General features: G+C 35.8%; 1 protein-coding gene across 2 annotated transcripts in view; it reads right to left on the minus strand.

The window, feature by feature from the left end:
- Positions 1-23,315, minus strand: part of LOC150110102 (uncharacterized) — a 268,812-nt gene that overhangs the window by 204,823 nt on the left and 40,674 nt on the right. The gene's annotated exons all lie outside the window — the stretch shown is intronic.

Raw genomic sequence — 23,315 nt, forward strand, 5'->3', positions numbered from 1 at the left:
ACCTCCAAGGAGTCCGAAGACTCATCGCGGGAGGACACCTACAGCTGTCTCAACCACTACACTGAACCTCTACTACGAATCATCTCCATCAACGCCATCTGCCGTCCACCTCCACCACCAGTATTTTTTGTCTGTAAATTGCGTGTGTTCTGAAGGGCCTATTTGTCTGTATGCGGGATGAAAAACCCGAGTTTCCGGGAGAAAAACCCTGCTACCTCCGTATCAGATCGGCTAACTCACCTTCGATTAAAATCGTCCAGATAAAGATCCCTCCCGTCGCGTCGAGAATCGAACTTAGGCCTATTCCAATCGAAGGGCGCAATGTACCGTAGTTCTTCCGATTGTGCTACGGAGGCATCGTGCCATGTAATGAGTCACGTGTCTGTAGTCGATATAAATTGGAGAAATATGATGCTCCCAACTCAATGCAGCTGTGTCCGGGTGAAATAGCTGTAAGAAGGGAAGTGACGGAGTTTGAAAGAGGCATTGTGATAGGATGCCATGTTGCAGGCCTATCTGTTCGGCAAATTGTTGACAAATTGGATCATCCCAGATCAACAATCAGCGATACCATGCTGAGATGGAAGCGCAGACAGTCAACTGCAAATGCTACCTGCAGTGGACGACACACCACACTCACCGAGCTTGACCATAGGGTGCTATAAAAAGTAATATGTAAAAACCGCAATTCGTTGGCCGAAACGTCGAATGCAGAGTTCCGGGCATTGACTGGAACACGAATCTGCACAAAAACATTCAGAACCAAGGCTCACATCATGGATTTCCATGGTAGGACCGTAATATTCAAGTCCCACATTATCCGTACCAACATGCATCGTTGTCTTCAATGGTGCAAAAAGCGTGTACAATGGGATGTGGAAGTTTGGAAAGCTGTGGTATGGAGCGACGAATTAGGCTATGCTCTCTACCGAGAAGATGGAGAGGTGTAGGTGTGGCGGTTGCCCGGTGAAAGACTGCATAACCCCAACTATGAAATTCGGAGACGGCGGCGTGATGGTATGGTCCTGTTTTTCCTGGTTTGGCCTCGGCCCTCTGTTTGTAGTGCCACGAGCACTGAACATCGAGAAATATTTGAACATTCTGAAAAATCAATGATGCATCCTACTTTATTGCGTTTCTAGGGAAATCATCATCATCATTGTCTCTTTCAGGAAGACAAGGCACCATGTCATAAGGCTGCTGCTGTAAATGCGTCGTTTGTGGACATGAACGTCACTACACTTGACTGGTCTCCACAGAGCGCTAATCTCAACCCTATTGAACATCTATGGGATGAGCTGGAGCGTCGGGCGAGGTCAAGGGACGTCTTCCCCACAACAGTCTAGGACTTTTACATGCCTACAGGAAGAATGATCCAAAATTCCCATTGATCTTTATCGTAGGTTTTCGGGAAGTATACCCCGTAGGATTGTTGCCATCATCACAGTGAAATGAGGTTCTAGACCTTATTGAGGTGGGCGCCATGGCTGTTTGTTCCTCACGCTATAGTGTCCGTGACTTCTTTTCAAGCAGTGTATACTTTCTATACAAGCACCGATGTACAGATTTTGCTATTCGATCATGCCTTTGTTTATAGCCTGTATAAGCTATCTTGAAAACCTGATCCAGATAATAATCAAAAGGAAACTACGTCTATTTGGCCATATATGTAGAATGAATGATGAGAGGAAATTAAAAAACGCAGCTGTTTGGAATGATTGAAGGAACGAACAAATGGGGAAGACCAAACAGAGAACGAGACGATGACATCATCAAATGGTGTGGAAATTCTGTACACAAACTGAGTAATCTTGCACAAAATAGAATGCAATGGAAGAATCATATCAAGATGATATGAGACACCTACAGTGTTGAACTCATGATTGTTGATGAGCTATCTTGCTGCAAAAACTAATTAAATGATCCACTCTCGTTCTCTATCTCTGCACACTCGGCATTTGTAACAGTTAAGCACTTTTCAATCTTCGCTTTGATTGCATTCGTTTGTTGTGGTTATTCTTAAGCAGAAAGTATCAGACCTTCTGTCACTTTTCTGATGTTGCCCTGCTTGAAGCAATTACCAAGTAAAGCGGCTGTTAAATTTACCTTCCATTTCCTTCAAAGATTGATCATGGAATGTTTTAATTTCCAACCTTCTGATCTCTTTGTTATTTTTTCCTAAATGTACTGCTATTTTTTTTTAATCTGTTACATTTACTACTTTCTCTTTGTGAGCTTCAATTAGCATAATTTCTGTGCTTAACTTGATATAATCAATCAATGCTCGCTTTTCTTTTTCAACTGTATACTTGAATTGTAAACGATCACGTCCTTCATTCTTCCTATGTATAACCGATCCACATCACTTCCTTGGTGATTCGCTGTCATTAATTTTAGTATTTTACGATCAAGTGCATCCAAATTGGCTTGTGACCAGTCAATTATTCGTGCTGTGTATTTGATTACAAGGATGGCCCATTTATTGATTGCTGTAACAGTATTGCCTCTATTCATATTGGACTTTAGAACTTTTCTGACTTTTTTCAGATATTCAGATTCTGTTTTCTTTTGTCTTGACTTCTGAACTCAAACTGTTGTCTGAGTCAAGAATTCCTGGGTATTAGTAGATTCATTCTGGGATAAGTTTCCATCTACAAATACGATTCCTTTGCTTGCTGTTATTTTCCCTCCAACTATGGAAGCTGTTACGCATTTGTCAAGTGCAAATTCCATACAAATGCCTTCACTGCAGGTTCGGATGTTGCAGAGGGATATAATAATAATAATAATTATTATCATTATCATTATTATTATTATTATTATATGGACATCTCCATGGAGTTCATAGACTCATCGCAAAAGATCCATTAACATGTCACTAACACTGACTATCATTTACGTAAAATAAATAAATAAATGAAATATAAATAGAATAAAATATGCTAATGCCTTTTATCCCCTATAGGAAACGGCGAGGCTGTTTTAGCCCTATCTAACTTTTGAAGACTGAGAAGGCAGTTCAATCTACACCGGTAGCCGATCACAGATAGCTGGAACCCTGACGCCTCCAATATATATGACACTTCCTGTGTGTGCATATATAAAAAAAATATTATATAAATAAAGAAATACAAACGAATTTTTATAGATTAACTAACAGTGTTTCTATATGATTAGATGCTTTTTATGGAATAGAAAGTAAGAAGGGATTGAGAATGATACATTATTAAGTAACAGATGAAGTGAGCATGTGTGTGTGTGTGTGTGTGTGTGTGGAGTGAGAAGTACGGCAACAATTATTAGAAATCGCTGAATGATATACCAAATTAATACAGAAGAGGAATAGAAACATGAACAAAAACAAGCAGCAGTGAAAGGGAATGAGGAATAAAAGATGAATGTAGTGCTGTATGGAGATTCCATAATTAGGCATTTAAAAGGTTTTAAAGTTTTGGAATATAACCGAAAACGAGGGTATGAAGGTGCAGAAGATATAGAATAAAGAGATTATTGTAACAGTGGGAATGAATGATCTAGATAACGGAAGATTTTATGTAAGACAGAATATGAAAGATTATGTGATAGCAGTGAATCCAAAGAGTGAGAGTTGAAAGATCACGATCACGAAGATTTTACAATATATATATATATATATATATATATATATAAGGTGCCTCCATGGAGTCAAAAGACTCATTGCGGGAGACCCAACATTGACATACTAACCATTATTCACACAATACCTGTCATACTTCCCCTAAAACTCAGAACCGAATACTGGTCTTGAAATTCACGCTTGCTCTTGTTATCATTCAGGGAGTGAGAGGTGTGATTGAAGTCTGATTACGGAATAATGAATTACTGACCATTTAAAACTATCAATATTTAGAAATTTATGTACATTTAATTATACAAATACAACATTTATTTTACAAATGATATTCTAGGGTAAACGGCCCCGCCTACTCCCTATACGCGAACAAATAGGCGTTAGCTGATTTTTTTATTTTATTTTATTTTATCTTTTTTCAATTTAGCTACTTGAATATAAATTCTACCCTATGGTTCTTCTTCTTTATGAACTAGTCAATAACATCGTCATAAAAAGTTGGTTATAACTTAATTTTCTCGAGCAACACGCAAACTTGTAAAGGCTGGCTGAAGCTCATGTTAGCTAGAGCTATGTTGACTGCGTATGGCCTGTGTTTAAGACGACGTGAAGGGAGTGGCTATACGTGCGCGCACGAAATCAGTGCTGCAGCGAGGACCTGGAAATTCCCACAACCGAGCAAGCAGAGGTCGCTTTGACTAGAAGAGCAAGCATCGGCCTTCGATACACAACGCAAATTATTGCCGCGCAAGCTTAAGACGTCTTCTGTGTACAAAACTAAAAGCCTAAGTGGAATGCTTATAAATGCATGCATTTATTAACAAATAAATATTACTTCTTTCTCAAGTAATGAGCTTGCACAGCAAACATGGAGAATTCGCCCCTGTTAAACTCATTCATAGATGAAGCATTCACAACCACCTCTGGCAACACATTCCACCCATTTACACGTACAACCATCCAAGCCAAAAATCTAGTCCTAACACCCTTTTTAACCACACTCTTACACAATCTCCAGGGATGGCCCCCCCCCTCGTTCTCTCCCTTCCTACACTGGTCTTAAAAAATCAACTAGTTTTTGAAGCCCACAGACCTTCAATTTATCCTCATAGAAGACATCCCACAGGCATGCAACAATTTTCGTAACTCGCCTCTGAATCCTCTCCACCATTTCCAAATCACCAAGAAATTCAGGTGACCAGATCTGTGCACATTAGTCCAAATGAAGTCTTGTTATTGCCTTATAAAGTGGGACAATCACTTCCTTATCCGTGTGTGTATTCTTCAATAACCATGTAATCTAATGTGAAGTTTTGGCAACCTTTGCAATATGCCCTCAAAACTTAAGTTCTCTGTCCACAATAACTCCAAGTCCCTAGCCTCATCAACTTCTTGCAGTTCAGTTCCATTAATATAGTAAACAGCATGTGATCTCTTCCTTCCGAAGTGCATCACCTTACACTTGGCCACATTAAACTGGCAGCCATTTAATTTAGCCCAAACCGACAGCCTATTTAAGTCATCCTGCAAGATGTCCACATCATCTGAATTAACTATTGCTCTTCCCAGTTTGGCATCATCAACAAACAAGTGGATATCTCCTTTCAAAGTATTCCCAATATCATTGATGTACAAATTAAATAATAGAGGACCAAGCACTGAGCCCTGAGGCACACCACTAGTCATCTGCCTTCTACTGGACTCCGCTCCACCATAAACCACTCTCTGATATCTATCCACTAGCCACCCTCTAATCCAAATCACTAGCCTCAGATCCATACCCATTTGCTCCAATTTATGCAACAGAGTTCCATGCGGAATCTTGTCAAATGCCTTTCCAAAATCCAGCAGAATCACTGAAAAAGGATTTCCTTTATCCAACTCCATTGAATTAAACAGAAGAGCAATTATAGCAAATGGCATGATGTCAAGATTGTCGCAAGAACTATTGCAAATAAAGGAAATTGAATATTCATTTTATGTATGTTTGGGATAAGGTTCGATAAATGATGAATTTTTTTAAGAATGATGGTTTGCACGTAAATGAATTTGGCGTTTAGCATTTAGAGTATATATTGATAAAAGAACAGAGTTAATGGGCAAAAACGCGGAAATTGGAGTTGCTATTTAGGCATATGATTGGGTCTGCAGTTAATAGTAGTCAAGTCAATTACCTCTGTGCATGTGAGATTAAATGTTCTCAGAATGGATATTGTGCAAGGGGTGTTGGCCAGAAACGGATAAGAATAGAATTCTCTCGTGTTCTTAACTCGAATGGACTAATTGATAGACATCGAGGTGTGGAATGAAGGGGTCAAAGGTTATAGGTACTAGTGACACTTGTTTACAGAAGAATTGAAGACAAAAAAAAAGAGAGAGAGAGAGAGTACAAGTGCATTAAGAGGACAGGAAATGCAAAGGGAGCTTCACATGATGCTATTTGGTGTGAGATAGAGATAAACAGGATGAAAAGGCGGGTATAAGGGAGAATGTAGATGACACACTGGGAAATTAGCACGACGAGTGCAGATTGGGTATTTATTATGGGGGATTTTAATTATGATAACATAAATCGAGAGAATGAACGTTCACAGGGAAGGAAGGAAATGAAATTTATACAACTGCTAAGAAATAATTACCTGAGACGGCATGTAATGGAGGAAACACGAGGTTCGAGATTGCTGGATTTGGTCATAAATTAAGAGAACTTAGCATTAACCAATCGAGATAAACTGCCTCTACTTGGAGAAAGCGATAATGCAGTCTTAACCCAGGCGATTGCCAGGCATGCAGAAATTTTTGTTAAGAAAGAATATATGTGAAATTATAAAACCGATTATTATGACAAGCTGGAGGAGTCAGCTTCAGCAGCGCTGTGGCGTGAGAATTTGGAAAGACGAGATGGTGGTGCATGGAAAGTAGTCAAGGGATATTTAAATAAAGCAGTATCAGACTATGTATCTAGAGTCAGGAAGATAAATCAGGTACGATTTAGTCGGATGAAAAGCATCATTAAGCAGAAAAATTACAGATAAAGAAAAATTTGTGGCGGAATATAAATTAAAAGGTGCATACGAGCAGTACGAGGCATAGGCAAGAAGGATAACCTGTATAGTTAAGGAAGGCTAGCTGATGAGGCCAAAAGAAATCTTAAGGAGTTCTTTCGCTTTGTCGAAGTAAAAGGAGGAATGACCATAGAAGGATGAATTTTAAAAGTGTTGATGATGGGGAAGTAACAGAAGTAAATCAAATAGTTGAGTTACTAAGTGATCATTTTGTAACGGTGTGCCATCTTGGTTGTGATACTGCGATGAGATGTGACAGTGAGTGATGAGAGATTGGGACTTAAAGAATTTGGCATGCTTAGGATATTGCAGAATCTTTAGGCGAACACGGTCATGGGGTTATTATATGATATATCATCAATGCATTGCATGAATGTACAAAAATATTAGCACTTCCTCTGACCAAGCTGTTTAATTTAGGCCTCAGTCCTGGAAAGATTCCAGTAGTGTGGAAAATTCAAAATAGCTCCATGCAAAAAGGAGGCTCCAAGACATAAGTAGCAAATTATAGGGCAATCAGTATCTCAAGAGTCGTGGTTACGTTATTGGAGAAGTTGGAAAAAGATGGATTTCAGGACTGATTGGGAGAACTTGATAATTTATAAAGGGAAACTTGGTTTTGTGGAGGTTGGTCTTATCTTAGTAATTTGCTAACTTTTTATAATAAAGTGATAATGGAGCTAAGGGAAGTGGCTACTCAGCGATACTGATGGATTTTGCAAAACGCACCTGGCAGGATTCTACATGGAACTCTACTGCAGAAATTAGAGCAAATGGGAATATAGGAAATAATTTGACTGGAAATGTCCAATTGTGCCGATGATGCAAAACTGGAGAGAGTTTAAGTTACCAGTTTAATGAGGCCAAAGTGTAACGTGATGCACTTTGGAAGGAACAGATTAGATGATGTGTATTATGATGGAACTGAACCGCAGGAAGTTGATGAGGCCAGAGACTTGAGGGATGATTGTCGACAGAGAGTTGAAGTTTAGAGGGCATATTACAAAGATGGCCAAAACGGCACATCAAATTGCATGGTTTGAACACACTGAGTAGCAAGGATAGGAAGGTTACTGTTCCCCTTTATGAGGCATTAATAAAGTCCACGTCTGGACTACTGCACATTGATTAGATCTCGTCGCTTGGATTCGCTGACGAAGTTGTGAAGTGACAAAGATATAGCAGGTTTATGAAATGATTCCTATGAGAATATATCGAAGTCTGCAGGCTCCAAAAATCTAGCTGATAGGCGCAAAAAAGCAGATAAGATAGAAATATGTAAGTTATTGAAAGAGTTTTATAGGATTAACACTAACGATACTTTTTTCGATAAGCTGTAGTAGGGGAGGAAAGAAAACAAGAAAACAAATCTAACCCTAACACCATTGTTAACCACACAAGGGTGTGGTTAACAATGGTGTTAGGGTTAGTTTTTTTGCTTGGATGGTGTTGAATGAGTTGCCAGTGATAGTTATGAATGCTTCGTCAGTGGATGAGTTTAAGGAGATGTATAATAGATATTGCGTGGATGTTGACTACTGTGTGAATCTCCCGCGACGAGTTTGCCAACTCAAAATGGAGATACCAGTACAATAATAATAATAATAATAATAATAATAATAATAATAATAATAATAATAATAATAATAATAATAATAATAATAAAAATAAAATAGTCTCTTTTAGCTATAGCGTCTTGATATTTTTGCGAGCTCTTAGTTAATGTAATGGTTGCATGAGATTTTTTTTTTTTTGACTATAGAGCATATTTTTATATTTTTCTTAACTATATTTGTGAAGTATGGCATTTAGCATCATAATAACAAAGTCGGTTTGGGAACGCATCTTCGTATTTTTAAAAGGATGTTTTTTTTTTTAAGATTTAAAAAATACAGCTACTTTTTAGCAAAACTCTCGTTCAATAGTCTCACTTCAATATCTTAAAACATAGAAATACTAGCAGTAAATGGGTTTGTGAGTAACTCTCTATAGCAATAATTAATTTTCCCAGTCACGGCTATATCAAAATTCTCTCCAGAATTTTGATATATTTGATCATTTACTTTATTTTTCGCAATGTCACAAAAGCATTTACATCAATCTATAACCAGGATATTTTATGACAAATTATTTGTAATTAAAAGTAGCGCTTTTCACTACCATAAGGAACTGAAACGTAAGTGATTGAATTTTCGAGAGACTGATTACTGCTGATATAAGTTGCAGAGAATGCTGGTCTCACTGTATATCAAAATAGTTTCATTTGCTGTACAGATATAACGTAATGTTCTCCTTTTCAGTACAGTAACGAGGATATGAAGCGGCTGTGACAAGTGTCTCACTTGCGCCCCCCCAACCCAAAAATGACAAAAAGTTTGAAAAATTTAAATGTAACAAGTTAAATTTTACTAAATACAATATGTTAAATACTTACTATTAACCCTATCAAAATGAGTTGCAGTGTGTTGCAGAGTTTGTGTGTGTCTAAAGCGGCGTATTGCCGAAATTTAAAAATACAATATAAAATAGCGGACTTTTATATCTATTTATTTATTTTTATTTTTTACATTTTGCGCCCTAAACCTAGTTGCGCCCGTGGCGGGCGTCTCTTTCGCCACGCCCTCGTTACGGCACTGCTCCTTTTAGTTAGCCAGCCTCTTAACAAGGTGGTAAGATTTATCTGTGAACTACTGTTGTGTTTTCATCCCACAAAAGCAGGCAAATCTCTTTTAAGAAATTACACAATGAACAGACATTATACTAGCCTCATAGGCTTAGTGACTCCAGCAACGACAACATCACTTTTAGTAGATCAGTGGTATGATACATCTGATTTGAATTTTTTTAAGAGCACACCAAGAGAACAGTGAGCCTCCCTAAAAGTTATTGTTTAACAATAATTTCAAGGCAGGTTCACCCTTTTGGGCAGTTTCTATATGGCATTAGTATTAATTTATAATTTAATAATATCGATATTTGTAGAGAAAAACCTAAGATGTTTGTAGAGAAATACAAATATCTATGGATAATATTTGTAGAGGTTCTTTTATACAGGGTGTCCCAAAATTCATGCAAGATTTAAATTTAGTGCCATTTGTGCGGTAAAGTGTTGCCAACGAGTAAAAAAAGACACCGTGACAGCTGACAGTTCAGGGTTATTAAAAATGACCACACACAGCGAAGAGAGTTCGTTGAATGGATTATGGAACAACAACAAGTGGATGCTTATTTTTCGAACAAAATCATTTTCATCTTGATGGCTTCGTTAATCAACAAAATTGTCGCATTTGGAGTTCAGAAAATCCACGAGTGATTGTTGAGAAACAAATGCATCCACAACGTGTCACTGTTTGGTGCGGATTTTGGGCTGGAGACATCATCGGTCATTCTTCTTCGAAAATGCGGCTGGTAAGGCAATAACAGTTAATGGTGCTCGCTATCGCGACATGATAATCCAGTTTTTTGTGCCTAAACTGCAAGATATGGATGTGGACGACATGTGGTTTCAACAAGACGGTGCCACATGCCATACAGCCCGAGAAACAATTCAATTACTGCATGAGTCATTTCCTGGTCGTGTAATTTCGCGTTTTGGTGATCAGAATTGGCCGCCCAGATCATGTGACTTAACGCCGTTGGACTTTTTTCTTTGGAGTTTTTTGAAGTCTAAGGTTTTGAAGCCAACAAGCCCACGACCACCCACGTCTTGAATGAGGAAATTGAGCGCTGTATCAACGAAATTCAGCCACATTTATGCAAAACGGTTATGGAAAATTTCGACAAAAGAGTGCGTATGTGCCAGCAAAGCCGTGGAGGCCATTTACCCGATATGCTATTCCATGCATAACCCTATACTGTATACTTTATGAATCAATAAGAAATTACAATTTTTAATTAAAAACCTGTGTTTTCTATCAAAATTACTTCTTGCGTGAATTTTGGGACAACCTGTACAATATAGAAGAACCTCCTACAATTCATTAACCCGAATTGTACCTAAACTGAAGTCGAGCATTTCGAGATCAGAATGAATTCTTGGATTGGGCTGTTCAGGACCGACTTTAAACCATTGGGTCCAATCGGCTCCCGAAGCAAAACATTTAAAATTTGAGAAAATTTTAAGATTTTACCAAAAAAAAAAGCGAAAAAGAAACAAAATATTTACAATTAGATTTTTTTTGTTAAAATATGATCAAAATATATTATTTATTTTAATCGTATTTAATAGCATATATTCCTGATACCTAATTATCTTAAATTAGGGGTTCCACAAAAATTATCAAGATTGGAGCCCCGTATTTGCTACTTCCAGGACTGGAGTTGTTTTGAATTATGGCAGAAACCATTCAGACTGTTTAGGCCAGTGGGGTGTGTGTATTAATTACGCATATTCTTCTAGTCAGTTAGCCTGTTTTTGCCTGGTGAAAAATTTGAATTTTTCTGGGAGGAAAAAGAAAAACAAAACCTTTTCATCTCCGTACAAGATGGGCTTCTCGCTCTCTCAGATAAAGAGTCCTTATAAAGGCTCTTCGCGTCCCAGATGGGATTCGAACCTACCTCTTTTCTAACCAAAAGGGCGTTGTCGTGACCGAATGGCCTATGAAAGTGCACTTGTAAAATAATATTCAAAATTTTATAAATTTTGAATTTTTTTTCAAAGCTGATTTTTTAATGATTTACTGGCGGTATACAAATTAGTCCTCGTTGACTTCGACCTGACTCGGCTTGAAGCTCGAGGCCAAACTTAACGATTTCTCAACCTTTGGATGACGCTCCATTTATGAAACAAGTAAAAGATGCAAGACTTGACTTTTTTCCCCGTATCCTTTTTCCTCTACTCGTTTCACAGAAGCGACTATGGAAAATATCTTAAACATGTATAATTACGTTTAGCATACGGAAAAAGGAATCCGAGTAAAGAGCGGAATCTGGTAATCATGTGATTTTTGCCTTAAGTATCGTCAGATGTTCTGATTACTGGGGATAAGTTATTACTTTAATGTGTGTAGTAATTTTTTAAAAAATCAAAATGTTTTTGCCGTATTCAAAATGTTGTGAAACATTCCTTATTGTCTCCTTACTGTCCGTCCGATGTGTTACTGTGTGTAATAATACATTGCGACATCTTCACGATAGAGATGTTTGCTTTTTTTTTTTTTTTTTTTTAATTATGAGTGGGCAATACTCCAAAACACCAGCAAGCTGTTTGTCACTGTACTTTCTTTCTCTCATTGTTTGCCTTCCTACTTGCTAATGATAATTTGGTATTCTTACGTAATACGATTCTTACGTAATTTGTTTCGTTTATGGACAAAGATAATAAAGAGCGAAATAATGAGTCTTCAGGGACGATCTTTATCGAATACCTCAAGTAATCCCACGCGCGTTAAATCCTCTGTTTTAATCCTTTTGCACGGCTTTTTTTTTAATTAATTCTTGTTTATAGCCACTGTCATTTAAACAAAAGGATATTTTAAATAAACACTTCTCCACGTGAATTACTGTACTAGGAAATTGTGAACTTTATCTTAAGAGTGTTTCATTTATGTAATCTCTTAAGTGTCAGTTGTCTCAGTTGAAGGTTGAATTGTTAAAGCAGATTTAAAATAATAATAATAATAATAATAATAATACTTAGAACTATCTCATTTAAATGCTATCAAAGGGACGCTTTCAATTTAAACAATAAAAAGCAAAATTCCATTGCTTTTTGGTCACTTATTATCATTAACCAACATTAATAATATAATAAATATACATTAATCAACAATATTTAATATAAAATATATAAAATTAATATAAAATATAATATAAAATTAATATAAAAGTGCGTTTCACTGATAAATCCCAAATAAATTCATCGGCTTATAACATTAATATACAATAATAATAATTAATAATTTTAATTAAGCCAATAATAATAATAATAATAATTTTTCGAAGTAAACAAGCTACCCATGAATACAATGCAACATGATCAAAAGAACTGGAGAATTTGCTAAGAATTTTCTACTATTTCTCAAAAATATTCTCGCTTCTCAACAAGTCTGACCACTGACTTGTCAAGGAAGACAATTAAGTACTTTATGTTTCAATGCCTAAGTTCCTACAGGAGTAACGTCGTCTTGGAGAAGAACCTGATCATCAAGAAACGAAGCAACATTAATACGAATGATGATTCATAACACCTGAGAATGTTATGTAGGCAACTTCTAACAGTGTCGAAGTGGCAGCACATACTAGGATATTTCGTAACATTTTTATATTCCACTCACCTGGAAATAAATTGGTTTCTCTGTATTGTGTACAAAAAAAAAAAAAAAAAACGCCATCTTCATATAAGACCGACTATCTCACTTTCCAGTGAGGAAACCCTCACAAAGCGTATCATATCATGAGTGAGATTCAAATCCAGATCTTCCGTATCAAACAAGTCCAGGTGAATGGAAAGACAATGCTAATGCATTCATAACATGGGGCATTTGATGCACAAGTAATTTCTTTCCAAGACTAGACCACACCATGAATCAGCTTGTCTGCGGAATCATTGACACCTTCGAGATGCAGTTTATCAGAAACGGTCTCAAGAATGGTCTTCCAATGCTTGGTTTCTGCATCAGGAAATCGTTAAGTGTCCAGGAATTCTTAGCCAGTTAAAATAGCATTCAATGGTTTCCTTCCCCTGTCTGTCCAACTCATGAAACTAAGACTCAGACTTCTTGCATCTCTAGGATGTTAGTAAATGGTGCTGTAGACAAGCTGATTCAAGGTCTGGTGTCTGGTCGTAGAAAGAAATTACTTAATGCACGAAATCCCCATGTTATGAAAGTAATTAGCATTGTCTTTCCTCTTGCTCAGGCTGATAAACACCCTAAAAGAGAAACTATGCCAACGCTTCGAAGATATTAATAATATTATCACGTAACACCTCGAGGGAGTCCAAGGACTCATAGTGCGCGAGCACACTACTCCACTATACACAACTCACCGCCTCCCTTACTTAGTCTTCCAACAAGACATAACGACATTACTACCATCAACTGCCCGCCACCACCACCATCACCACCACAGTATTTTGCCTGTAAATTTAGTTTTTTTTTTTTTTTTTTAATGTAACTCTCACCCACGAAAGGTTATTTTGTAAACATACAGCATTAATACCGTGAGAGGACTAGGGATTTTTTTCTATTTTATTAATTAAGTATTTTGAATTCATTTTTACTAGTCTGGAATCCCCTGCTCTAGAGACGAAACATGGAACTTTTTCAACCACTTCAGGCCTCCAATAAGCGGAACGGTGATCTCACACCAGGCGATGAAGTCTATCTTCCATCTAAAGATAATCACAAACATCACGGCAAGATTCGAATTCGCAGCCTGTTGGTAGGAAAGCGATTATGCAAACAACTTGACCGATGAACCAAGCAAACGAGTATGTTCTCATGACCGAAGTACAGTATATGCAGTATGAATAACCCGCGTTTCCGGGAAGAAAATCGTTATTACTTCCGTATGAGATCAGCTAGCTCATCTTCAATTGAAGAAGAAAAAACAAACAAACAAAAAAAAAAACATAAGGATTCCTTTGTTCATGATGAAAATCGAAGTCGGGTCTTTTCCAATCGAAGGTCTCGTTGTTCTTCCAATTGCACTACGGAGTCCCTTTATGATATTGTATCTTCAGGCTGTTCCCAAATAGGCTTACCAGAAATGCATTGAACAACAGATGGGAAGTTGAAGGGTGGAAAATAATTCAAATTAACTTGTTTGTGCTTTGATTTCCTGCCTTAGATCTAGTAGATGCGTACTACGTGTAGATGCGTGATCATCTTTTAATCCCACCCTCTCAAAAAAAAAAAAAAAAAAAAAAAAAAAAAAAAAGTTAGAAGTTTGATAAAGTTTACTACCTACAGAAACACTCTTTGCTGCGAAATAAGAATAACCCATTAAAATGTAACATAGTTTCCTGTTAATATTTTAGTCATTTCAATAATTCAGTATTTTATGCCTCTTAAAGAAATGAAAGCTATAAAAAAAGAAACAAAATCCACTTATTTAGTCGAAATCTTTTGACTCACCTCTCAAGTCTTTTCATCAAATATTCAAACAAGAACTGTAGTTCTTGATAAGCATGAAAACTAACTCACTACTGAAAATTAACTAATCAATCCAACAAGGAAAATACTAAATCGTTGTCCTTTTTTTCTCTTCGCTTATAATCACAAAAGCAAAAGAAATGCGACAGATAGACTTTTCGAAATCTTTATAATAAAGTATATAATCATTTAATAACAGTAAACGAAAAATTTACTACACGCTCCTCTGAGCAACATCTGATCTACGTCGTTATTAAGGAAACAGCGGCATGGCTATCGCTGGACATTCTTCCTCAAACATTTACACAGGCAAGCATGCAGAGTCAGTAAAACCTTATAAGTGCAGCGTCATAAAGTTAATAGAACGGCGTTCGTGTTTCCTAATATGTTCATTTCATTTCAAGTACTTCTAATGCGCGAAAAAATATTCAAAATAAATATTTTATTACAAGGTGAGTGCAAATAAATGTCAGAATAACAATTAGATAACACGATAGAAAGAAACGATAAAAATATGTATTGTGAAATGGAAGTAAATTATTCTAGTTAATTTGAACATGCTAAATCCGAATACGAGCTTAAAATTACCTTATTAATTTTCAGTTTTTCAGAAATAACACTTACATGTTAAATCTTAGTAAATTTTAAATGATAGCATCATTTAAAACGCAATCAAAGGAATTATCTTTCATAATTGCAGAATTCTGTGGTCCAATAAAAATGCCTTCCTGAATTTTAGCGTCATCACTTATCTTGAGAGCTTGTCGTTTAAATAGCGAAAATAATCTTCATTCTTATTTAAATACCTTAATGAAAATTTTCACCAAACGTAGTTTAATGTGAAAAGAGTGAGTGTTGATAAAACTCTCTCAGGCTTCATTGTCAATTTTATTTTCCCCAGTGACACTAAACTTTGTTGACCAAGTCATTTTTAAGTTCATAATTGCGATCTTTAGCTCGACTCTTCCACACTCGGAAAATAATATTTCTTGAAGCATATCTGCATGCCTATTTAAAACGCTATCATTTTAAACTACACCAACTACTGAAGTTGAAGAAATAAATCTATTCTCGTAGGATTCCATCATAAACATTCCAATAGCATATCGGAATGTTTATTTGTGGAATGTAAAACTATTACTTCAAACTAAAATTTGATACGTCTGTAAACACATAATTCACTGGAATTATGTTTTCTCCCATTACTAGAATTCCAGTAATTAGCTTCTTTACAAAACACAAAGACTCATAGAAAAAAAAAATTATTTAAATTTTGGTGATTCTTTCAAAACAAGGTCATTTTCATTCCCTTTCCGAGGAGATTCCAACCTTGCAGGTGTAGATCCTAAGATCTCAGTTTGTGTCTTCATAACATTCAGATCATTGCGTACCCACCTCTGCTTAGGTTATCAAAAGTGGCACTCGCATTTCCAGATACCACCTTATTTGAGATAGTGACTGGAAGATGGGAGCCAGTTCATGAGAACTTGATGCTGCGCCTTCAAATCAATCTTCAGATCAGAAGGCGCAAGTTGAGACGCATTCATTCTGTTTGCATATCTCATGTAGTTTAGAAACTGGCAACGAACCATCATAAGGTACTAGTCTGATGACAGATGTGGTATAGATGGAGCCCGATGGACGTCGCATTAACACCTATGCCCGTTAATCGTCCTGTTATATACCCTACACATATACCGTAATATATATATATATGGTGAATCCAAATCAATTTCTAATCTCCCACTTTACATCCATCCAAAATACAACGCATACAACTTTCTCAATCAGAAAAGCGAATGGTTTTTTTCCACAGATTTAATGTAGCTTCGCCGCACACAGAAACGAGTATGCGTACCTTTAGAAATCATGTGACTACATCCTCGGATGGTAATCAAAATCACACGATCATTACTTTGCGCTACAACACGTGAACAACTATACTAAAATGCATTCCATCACGTCATTATACACAATAGTGGTTAAGAGCAAAGCAACCCTAATTCACATGGGTTTAAAACCAGATGTGACCTCCAGAATGGTAGCCGTATATCTTGCCTGTTCTTGCTCTTCATGATAACATCGTGCTTATAAACAAAGCTACATCACTGGATAGTAACTGCGGCAACACTGTACATGTGTCACACGATGGGATAACGTAATTCTTGCACATCCTCATGCCTAGAAGAATGTTGGCTTTGAAATGACTCAATATCATTTTTGTATAGCGGACGAGTGCCGGCATAGTTGGTCGAGTGGGTAGCATTGGAGTATTTCGTCTAACCGGCTGTGGGCGATTGCGAATGTCTTAGATTCCAGATGAATTTCATTGCTCTATGATATTGAATGTACGATAGGTTTACTTTAATAAAAAAAATAAATAAATAAAATAAAATCACATATTGCCTGAATCTTAGATTGTACAATATGCAGTAATTATAAGCATTTTCTCATTATTCATGCCTGTTATTTAAATATATATTGAAATAACATGAAGTCCAAATATTAAATGTTAATAGATTTTAAAATATTGTTAATGACAACTTGATTAATTTTACACATAGTGATTGTTTTAGTTTAATCAGAGAATCATAAAAACGTATTGGACATGATATTTTTGTTTGTTTCAATCTGAGTCGAAAAATGAACACTATTTACTTTATTATTATTATTTTGTTGTTTTATACCCGGTACTAACTAAACAGGAATAGTGCCGGATCTTTCGATAAACGAAGTTCAAGAGACGGTTTGAACTAAATTGCAGGTTCATGTTTATAAAATAATGTTTCGACACATAATCATGAATATTCTACTGTTTCAAATATGCGATAGATTTATGCCTAAAGATAAATTTTCTTTGTATATTAATACTTTGTCCTAAAGTGTATTATAGTAATACACCTCACGATAATTATTTATAAAAAAATTTGTGAATGAAAATAAAGGGAACACCAAGAAAATATTCAAAAAAAAAAAAAAAGAGGAGTTCGGGGGGGGGGGGGGGGGTAGAAGTGTTACATAAAATTTGGAAACTACTATCTAAACTTTTAAATGGAATTGACAAGTCTCACTTGGTTGTTAGGAGGATATCAGCCGGCCAGTGTTATGCTGAGGGCATTATTTAGGACTAGACAGCATACCTCCCTTCCCTCCCCCCCCCATATCAGTATTGCCATCGTTCACTATTACGGTGACGACGCGTTTGACACATCTAATATGTCATCTATAAGTAATGTTCGATCGTTTTGTCTCTCCGAGTCTGCAGATGACAGCAAAATTACAGGACGCAATACACAGAAATCGAACTCGTGCGACACCTAACGGAAATTACAAGATCAGTCATCAGGCAACTTGTCATATAGGCTGCGTGTATGAATTTAACTCGACGTTTAACAGTCGCTTGAACATAATATCTGACATTTTAGTAAGTATCCTAAGCCAGCAAAAGGCATAGGATACTTATTAAAGCACTTTGAACCACTCGGCTATTATGTTTCCAAATATTCCTTTTAATTCAACCCTTTTCTTGGTTTTATCAAAAGACTTCAACTGTTCCTCTTTAGTCAGTACCATGTGGATGTCTCTTTCTCTGCAATAATAATGAAAGTAAATTTTTCGAAACAAAAACAAAAACGTCACCGCCATCTTTGAGTCAGGCTTTGAACTATCATACATTTTACAACTCAGTTAAAAAAAAAAAAAAAAAAAAGTTACGTTCTGACGGTTACATATGTTCTCGGGAAGTTTGTCTAATTAACGAGATAAAAACCAGAAAAGTAAAAAAAAAAAAAAAATCCTCTATCTCCATATGAGAATGATTAACTGAAATTTAGCTAAAACAATTCTTAAAAAATCCTTGCGTCTTTTAAGTTAATTTAAATTTAAAATGATAAAGTAGAGTAGGCGAGGCCTTTAAACAATATCTAGCGTTTGAAGATTGAGTGGGCAGTTCAATCTAGACTAGACTTGAACCATAAGTCTATCTTCGTGCGGCCTAGCGCAGAGGATGCAAGAGATTCCCCTGAGCTACACAGGCCTTAATTTAAATTTATGTATTTATAAATTTCTTATAAATAAAATTAATAAATTTTATATTAATGAATTGACAAATATCATTTTATCAATTAATTTATAAATAACATTTTATTTTTGATAAATAAATTTTATTTATAAATTTAAAAGTTTATAATTTTAAGTTAATTTATAAAACTTTAAAAATTTTAAATATTCAAGTGCTTTGCTTCAGAGAGCAGGAAAAAATGTTTGCATTGCGTAGGAGAAATCCTGAATCGGTTGATGTTAGAAACACCACAGCTAATGGGTGTCAACAGTTGCTATTTCAATTTTTTATTTCTTACTCATAATTAGCCCCATCATTTCTACACCATAATTCAGTTCAGTGATATTTATATTAAACTACTTACTATTGTCACATCATTAATTCATATCTGATTAATCCGACTGTTTCAAATAATATTTACACTTTAAAACATAGGTGGCCAACAGCAGGCCCGCGGGCCTCATGCGGCCAGTAACGTGATTTTGTGCCGCCCGCGGCAGGATAAAAACTATTTTAAATTATATGTATTATCAATTTAGCTATTAGTTTCGATCGCAGATTTTCTGATTGATATATCAGTTATATTCATTATTTCTGATGACGGAAACGATTTATATTCTCAACACGGAATCAAAATTGCTTTAAAAAGATTACTCAATTTATAAAATCTACTGCTTCTCTGTGCGAGTTTAGTAGTGGGAGTGGTAGATTTTTATGCACTCCAGAGTAACGCATCACTGAAAGTCACTTGCTCTGCTCTTGTTACAGTGATCAGTTTCAGAGACTCAGTTTCACAGTGTTATTGTTGCAGTTTGTGTTCCCTAATCAGTTACTTCAGCCTTTGTGTACTATGAGTAAGAAACATAAGATCCGTGAAGAAAATTTCAGGAGAAATGGGAAAATGAATTTCTATTTATAAACAATAACGACAACAAACCACAGTGGCTTGTATATTTTGCAAGTATTGTCTGTGCACAAGGAATATAACCTCAAACACCACTACATATAGCACCATGCCGCTAAATACCAAGAATGCGTTGGACACGTACTAAAATTGTACGTAATTTGAAGAGAAAGGTTAGTGCTTTGAAGAAAAAAAAAAAAAAAAAATCGAAAAACTTCGTTTGTCGGTAGAATCCTTGGGAAAAAAAAAGCAGGCAAAATTTTCATTATTATTCTCTCAAACTTTTTTAATAATATTAAACAAATTAAATCTTCCCATGAAACCTCTGAGAGTTTCGAAGTTTCCGGTGCCTCATAAAAAATGAAATAAAGCGTGTGGTGGAATCACACATCGGCTTGCAGCGATTTTCCCAAAAGTGTTCTTCCAAACCAGACTTCCAAAAGAAAAAAAAGAAAAAAAAAATTTTCTGTATGAGCTTATTTCAGAGTCATATCTTCATATATTAATAATCAAATGGTGTGGGAAATTATAAATATAAAAAAAAATAAGTTAGAAATCTCATTTTCCTAAAGAGGCTATGGTTAAAAAGTAGATAACATATCCGTTATTATTCATGTATATTAGATAAAGTGTCCCATTTTTTTATGAGAATTTCGATGTTTTCAGTATTCGTAATTATTCATTTTAGTTCGACAGTTTTGAATGTCCATTTATGTTTACGTATGGAATGGCAATCGCGGGTTCATGCTACTGGGCATCTATCATGACACGTACAAATATTGATTCCATAATTCGGAGTAAAAAGCATTGCCAAAAAAAAAAAAAAAAAAAGCAGATTGTTATACTGTACTTGGATATGTTGCGTATCACTCTTGAAGAGTTGGCAAGCAACACGCTTTTCTGTTCTATGATGTGGCTCTCACCCACGGAACCTTGCAAACCAAAAAGCACATTATTAGTGCCATGGTGGACCAACGATTTTTTCATTATATATATATATTTGATTTGAATCAAATTATATAAAAATATAAAACGTTTCTGAGTAATTACTTGTGCACTAGTAAGTAATTCGTCTTACACGTAATTAAACGAATAAGAATATACAAGTCTCATTTCTCTGCCAAACTCCTATGGCCAAGGCAGACAAATAGGACAAGTTGACACACATAATCTAGTTAGACATTTTGTCAACTATGACACAAATTAGTGCAGTCGGAATACACAAGCGAATTAACTTAAAACTGAAATGTAAAAACAAATTTAAAGATGCTTTCCTTTAGCAGATCTGACAGTATTTGAGAAGGTATACTTAAATTGATATCTTGAACCATTATTCACATACGCATCGTAAATAAAAACTAATAATATATATACGTATGTTACAACGCCACCTGCCGTCACTATTATCCCTATTTCATGGAAGATGAATCCATCTCTCGTAGGTTGTCATCATCAGTCAATGTCAGTTCACTGTGAAATGTCTTCCACTCATTTTTGTCTTATCTACTTTAACTAAGAGCTTCTTTCCTCCCTTCTTCCGTTTTGTTTTGTCTTCCTTTTATTGCCTATTACAGATTAGCTACCCAATCTGTAACCAGTTTGTTAGCTCGTCATTCCACTATTGTTTCGACCTTTTAGCCTCCATCGGCGCACAGCTAAGAAGATTGTTGCCTAGAAATTCCAATGGATGGGGGGGGGGGGTTGACACTGTAACATGTATAGAAAATATTTTCGACAGGTGCAAATCCTCTAGGAAACAAATCAAGTATAAAAATAAATAAACTTGTCAGAATATCTTGAAAATATGTAACGAAACATCTAGTCGTGAGATGCACTAAAAATAGAGATCTGAAAGGGAAACAAAATCCTATTTGAGTTATTCAAAGGTCATTATAAACAAGGTATCACATAATGCCTAATGGTGTAGTCAACGGTAGAGTTAACTCTGGGTTAATCCCTGTTCCAGATCGCTATTTTGTTTATTTATTTTCAATGGCTTATCCAAAGCTGTTACATCCATTCTCTTACGAGTATCATCCTCTAGCTGGGTATTCAAAGACTGCATGCAATCAAGTCACGCATGTTGACTTTGTGCTTTTAGCTTTTGGTTCGTCAAACTCTGTTCTGACTAGTTGGCTATCGTTCTTCTGATAAGAGAGTTCAGATTAAAACAACGAACTCTTTTAACATTTACTATAGGTATAAAAAAAAACCTAGATTTCTGTAAATGTTATTGCGGGTGTACATCGTTGAACCTAGATTCTTTCGGTTTTATTATTAATTCTGTGAATTTATGTATCATGGTAAGCTGTATAAATCAAATGGATTTACCAATTACTTGTTTGTTGGATGGTGCATAATTTCGATGATTAAGTTAACTTTATTAACTTAGATGGTCTCTGTAGATCACCTAAAAAGGTTCGAAGAAGATATGATGAAATAACTCTTTTAATATCTAGGAAAATTGTGGTAAAGGTGGCACAAGTTCTGGATGCGAGCAGTGAGTAATAATATCACCATCAACAACTTCGGCTCTATTTAGCACATTTTTGCTTGCCTAAAAATATGGATTGGCATATATTTTTATGCTTTAATTTTTTAATGTGAATCATGCCCACGAAAGATTGTAAATCTATTTCACACTGGTGTAGTGGTGGGCTAAGGATAGATACTCCAAAAACGTCCTGTTCTAGAGACCAAACATGGAACTTTTTCGAGCCGCTTCAGGCCTCCAATAAGGGGAAAGATGGTCCCGCTTATTGGAGGCCAAGGTCTCACACCGTTTTTATTTATTTATTTATTTTTAAATCTACGTATTGCTGAACACTAAAGCTCAAAACAAAAGTAGTAAATGTAGAAAATACCTCCATAGCACAGTGAGTCAAGACTGGTTGGCCGAGGAGGTTAGCGTACTCGGTCTCCATTCATCCAACAGGTATGCATTGTTTGTGATTGTCTTTAGGTGGGAGATGAATTTCATCGCCCGGTATGAAAACCACCTCATCGCTTACTAGAGTCCTGAAAGGACGTGAAAAAAGTTCCATGTTTAGTCACTGAAACAGGCTTCCGAATTATGTAAAAATAAAAATGCAAAACAATTATATAAACTTGATAAAAAAAAAAAGGAGAAAAAGCTTTAACATCGCGGTACTAATATACTATAGATTTGCAGTATTTCATGGGAGTTACATAAAAAACTATTTTTAAAAAAAGCGGTTTTGCTCTTGGAGAAACTCGGATTCGAATTCTATTTAGGGTTAGACTGGTTGGAATTACGAAGAGATAAGTAGGCAGACTAGTATGTCATATCTGTTAACTGCTTGTGTTTTGTCGGTTTTGCAGTAGGAAAAAAAAGTTTTTCTGGTGAAAAATAAAAAAAAAACTCCCATTCATATGATTCTAGTGATCATATTGAGTAAAGAGTTATAAACAGAATTTTTTGTGGCTGATATAACCGCCTTATCATTATTATGATTAGGTTTATAAGAAGCTAAGTTATTTGTCCATAACAGGCTAATGAACCTTAAATAAAAAAAATATAAATGAAATCGATACAATAACAAGAGAATCTTGGAACAAT

The sequence above is a fragment of the Typopeltis vanoorti genome, chromosome 1 (genome assembly GCF_054136105.1).
Source record: "Typopeltis vanoorti isolate ZY-2024b chromosome 1, IOZ_Tvanoo_1.0, whole genome shotgun sequence".
In the NCBI taxonomy this organism is placed as follows: domain Eukaryota; kingdom Metazoa; phylum Arthropoda; class Arachnida; order Uropygi; family Thelyphonidae; genus Typopeltis; species Typopeltis vanoorti.